The sequence below is a fragment of the Rhipicephalus sanguineus genome, chromosome 1 (assembly GCF_013339695.2).
Source record: "Rhipicephalus sanguineus isolate Rsan-2018 chromosome 1, BIME_Rsan_1.4, whole genome shotgun sequence".
NCBI lineage: Eukaryota > Metazoa > Arthropoda > Arachnida > Ixodida > Ixodidae > Rhipicephalus > Rhipicephalus sanguineus.
The window spans coordinates 196,853,680-196,859,084 of record NC_051176.1 but is presented as its reverse complement, the minus strand read 5'-3'; positions in this window follow the sequence as shown (position 1 = coordinate 196,859,084).

Below are 5,405 nucleotides of genomic sequence, written 5' to 3'. Positions count from 1 at the left end.
TCACTTTTGTCCCATGAATTAACCACTCCTTTGTTGCATCATTGTCATGCATGTAATGAATCCAAGAAAGTTTTGTGCTGAACTGTTTCCTTTTTACACTGATACTGGAATAAGATCAAGCGCTTACGTGTGAAAGGTCTTCATAGTGCTAAAGCGCTGTCAGCCACGCAGCTTTTCTGACTAAATTTCTTATCAACTGTCCTACATATCATGGAGAGCTGAATAAGAAAATAGCACGGGTGCGTATTCATGCACACAGTGCACAGAGTGCTATTCAGTAGCCAGGTAAGCAAGAAGTAAATCCGTAATTAGTTCAGTCGCGCAACAGCACTGCGTAGTAGGCGGGACACCAGCTAAACACGTTCAAATAAAACAGCAAAAAAATGTCATAAAATGCAAAACCGCAGACTGTGGCCGAGGAGCATCCCGTTCAATGGCAGGTTGCGCTTCTCTCACAACAGTAACGTTCGGTGGGCTTCGTGCATCGATTCGGCAATGGAGAACGTACATATTACCAGAGGGCTGCAGTCAACGCGTTTTATTCGCCGACAATCAGTTCAAGCAGCTTACAACGAAGCGCCGCTGTGTACATTTGTATACACGCCGCCGGCCGCCTATCCACTAGTGATGCAGAACTATCGGTAAATTGACTATCGATAGTATCGATAGTTGATAAAGTTCATTGTCTGTCTGTCTATCGATAGTGTAGACAAACTATCGATAGTACTACTATCGACAAACTATCGATAGTTTTTGCACTCGGTAGTATACCATGGTAAATGTCAAACTCCCCCGAAAGTTTTCAATTTTGCTTGCGTATATAGGCACACACACATACGAACACACGCTCGAACATACATAAAGTATTATTGAACCCCCCCCCCCCCCCGAAAAAAATTTCTGGCTACGCCCCTGCGCGAGCACCAGTGATAGCGCTGTAAGGTTCGATGACTGATGTATAAAAGACGACGCTTTCCACCGATGATCAGATTACTCGACGGCCGACGACTGTTCTCGCCGCTGTCAGTGCGCAGCCTGTATCGCTTGTATTTTGAGTTTTGATTTTCTGGTCACAAGATCGCCCAAATAAGGAGCTCCATATTTCCCAGTCTTGTTGCAGCATTATTCACCGTCACAACGACGTGACAATACTGTCGATAATGGTGATAATAATGATGTTGTTGCGGGTCGGCCATATTGCCAAAATATTTGTGATAGCCTACTATCAGCTTCGCTTAATTTATGAGCAATTCTTGGCAAAAGAAATAAATTATTTCCGCAGTGAAAAGGGCGGAATATGTCCATCAATAAATCAATAAATTCACATCCAAAAGCAACCCGTTACACCTTACAAATAACAAACTTAGTTCATGATATCTTTTTTCTATTTTGAAATCATAAAGTGCAATATAAATTTGAAGCTGCGCCGTTCCACTACACGTAACGCCTTCCTTTCCGCTACAACTGTATGGTTTGACTTTATGATCATGTGTCAGCAAAGCACTCAGGTGAAGAACACAAGTATGTCAACTTTCTTGCCCTTCAGCCTGCTCCTCCGGCTCTCCTTTGTATTGTGCGCGCGGGGAACCAAATTTATTCTGCAATGAGTTCGTGCTGTTGGTTTTATACTATCGATAGTACCATTGAATTTTTTACTATCGATAGCGCTATCGATAGTATTTTTTACTATCAATAGTTCGATAGTGACTCAGCTATCGATAGTATCGATATTGCCATTGGTAGTTCTGCATCACTACTATCCACACTAGCGGCGACAGTGCTGCCACCTGTAGCCCGATCTCGGGGCGAATAGGCGGACTCCGGAAAGTCCTTACAAAGGCACTCGAACAAGTTTCTTTGACAGCACTTATAGGGTCCCATAGTGGGGCCCTTTGAGGGGGGATTTCACTTTTGAGAATAGCCTGCTATAGTGCCATGTCGGGGCTGTAAGGGGGTTGGGGAATCGTCGCGATGTCGTTTATCGCCAGGACAACGCAAAATGTGTTGTCATACCGCCGTTCAGTAGCTGCAGTTTGCACTCGCACCGAGTCACTCGACAGGGGTAACCAAAAAACAAATTGTAATGTTAGACGAAGTAAGGCTGGCGGCTAACGTACTCTTTTAGATGCGGTCTCGCATAACTTTACAAAACGCTGGTGTAAGATAATACGGCCGCTCCAGGGAGAGAAGTGGTTTTCACACATTCTCTTCGCGTTGAGAGCACAGCACGCAGAAGGGTATACGAGCTGTCTGCTGATGCCTGTCGAGATAGCGCGCAGGCCAGCGATCGTGACCGCGCCCTTGTGATCAAAGTTCACCGTTGCAGCTGGTTGCAGCTCGAGCGACATCCCCCGCGTCCCTTCATGCTCCTTCAAGACGGGCGGAGCGTTTCCTCTCTGCTCGAGCAGAATTCGACAGCAGGCCTCGCACGCGTGATCACGTTATCGCATGCACCCTCCGAACGACGGAGATGGGCCAGCTCGTTTGATCTCTGCTTCAGTCTCGTTCGTCGCCCCCGCTCGCGCGCTTTTACCCGCGGGTAGAACATACAATACGCAGGGGGGATGTTATCGATTTGGACTTTATACGGAACATGACGGCGACGCCGACGGCAAAAGCCCGTCGAGAGTGTTCATATCATTGATATCGCAATAAAACGCGATGTAGCCCGAACTAACGCTCGCAGGCATCTGGCGTGTCTTGAAGGTCGCATCCCCCACCACAGCGCATTCGCGGTGCGAGCGCGCTGCGACGTGCAGTCACGTCAGGAAAAAATGTTCCCGACACCTTTTGTACGCACCGTGTATAACAAAAAGAAACTTCAACATCAAAAAGTATTATGATTTCTTTTATGGTATGTGGTCTACAAAAGTTTACATTCGCGGACTACGCGCAGGAGCGTGCTAATATGTCGGATTCGGCTCCGTAGTATTCGCTATGCTGCCACAGAAAGTTGCCGCCGGTCGTATAGGATCGAAACCCACTATCGCCAACCGCCATCCCCACCATCTGAACTTCGTGCTCTACATCACCTATCCTTGTTAGTATGACCCGTATGATCGTACGTCACACTACTGCGCATGACTTTTGTTCAGTGGCGTACCAACTTGTTCGCGAGGGGGGGAGGGGGCAAGCACCTCTCTCTCTCTCCCTCTCTCTCTCTCTCTCTCTCTCTCTCTCTCTCTCTCTCTCTCTCTATATATATATATATATATATATATATATATATATATATATATATATATATATATATATATATATATATATATATATATATATATGTGTGTGTGTGTGTGTGTGTGTGTGTGTGTGTGTAATAGCGAGAAAGAGAGCGATAGACAACTTCATGTGCTGAGGTCAAGGAAGCCGCACAAACAGAATGAGCGGACTGGGCCGCGCCTTATACACGCAACAGCACAGCAGTGTTTAATAACATTATGAAGAAAGTACAGTGAATTTTACGCAGCATATACGGGAGACATCCGTAACATAATAAATAACATAAGCCTGCAGTGCGGGGCTTTGAGACAAGGAGGACAATTTTCACAGCAAAATCGTAAAAAGTCGCAGTTTCGCCTCAAGGGTAAAGCAACGAACGCGATAGAAAGAAATGAGAATGTCACAGGAAGAACGACAAGCAGCTAGAAACTTGCTGCGCGCTGTTCAAGCACAAAGGACGCAGGAAAAAGAAAACACACTTGCAGTGCGCTGCTCAAACACAAAGAAGGACGCACGAAAAGAACGCGCACGTATACAAAGCACGAGCGCGAACTGTCGCAGTTGTTTCTTCAACGAGCCCCTCCTCTGGCTCTTCTAGCTAGCAGCTCACTCTTTTCGAAAACGCTGCCGCTGCATAGAGCAAAGTGACCTTCATGCGGTCTATATAGACCTTTTCACAGACGGCTCCCTGGGCGCCACCATAGAAACTCTCTGGGCTGCGCTAAATAGGCGTGACCTCCCAAAAATGCACTGCCGAGGCTGGGACGTCAGTCTTTGTACTCCCTCGCGCAGCCCAGCATGGCGGCGTTTTTTCTCTCCCGTGAAAAGGTCCATAGCTTCAACGCAAACTTAGCGGTGAGACCACATACAAAGCTCCCCCTCAAGATATCGCGGGAGCACGGTCGACCACGCCCTGTATGTCAAAGTACAAGTAGGAGACGCACATCACAACTCCAGCGAAACTCTAGAAACTGGGGACCCAAGAAATTTGCAAGCCACAAGGACGCACGCGCAGAACGCAAGCCACTCTCGGACTCTTGCGCTCGTATTGTCCCAAGACCCTGTAGCTCCTTCCTCTGGACAACGAACAAAACCGGAGAGCGCACGACCTCAAGAAAAGAAAATAAAGCCGGCGCTTGGCAGTGGCACGTGAAGCCACGGCTCGCGTTCCCTGCGGGCGTCGATTCTGGTCACTAAATTAAACTTCGTTTGGGTCTAGTTGGCACTATTCCTGAGGCTAAAATTACAACGCAAACGCACTTCTTTGTCCTTCTTAATTATTCTTTACTTCTTTGTCCCTATACACCCATTTGAATATGATTTCATCACTTCGCGTATCTAATACACTATCACCCTTGTTACCAGGGGCGTAGCCAGGGGGTGGGGGGTTCAAACCCCCCCCCCCCCGAAATTTTTCAGTTTTGCTTGTGTATATATACACGCACACGTACACACGCACGCACGAACATACAGAAAGTATGGTTGAACCGCCCCCCCCCCCCCCCGAAAAAATTTCTGGCTACGCCCCTGTTACACGTTTTGGTTTAGAGCTATTGTTGTGTGCGCGTGTGCAGTTAGGTTGTCTTGGGCTTATATATGCATTGGCGAATGAAAGAATAAAGCAGTCGTTAGTCAGCTCATGTGCCGTACGTTTCTTTTCTTCGTGGGTGTCTTGTGCGTTTGCGCTGTAATTTTAGCCTCAGGATTCTGGTACGGTGTAAGATATATACTGTGATTCTGGTTCAGCCGTCTCGTCTCTTCCCTCCTGTGGCATAAGCCTACAAGAGCCAAAGCGTTTCCACCAGCTCGCGCCACCACGAACCACGGGACGCTCTTCTTTTTCTCTAGCCGAGTGCCTACGAGTGCCGCGGCGCTACAACCCCAAAATGGAAAACTAGCGTTGGTCGCAGCGATACGACGCAAACGCAGCTCGGGCAACGATGCAGCATGGCCCCGCGTCTCGCATAATTTTTCGTCCCGTGTGTTTCACCCAACGCCGCATGCGTTTGTATTCAGTGCCGTTAGTATTCTGGAAAACGAATGACGAACGGCGTAATTGGCAAGAAACCAGCACGAAGCTTAAAGAAGAAAGTGTTGTCTGCAAAGGGGTTGTTCGTTCCGTGGGGTGACCACTGCTTTTTATGTCGCAAACCAGAAACCATTGAGCATGTCTTTCTGGAATGCTC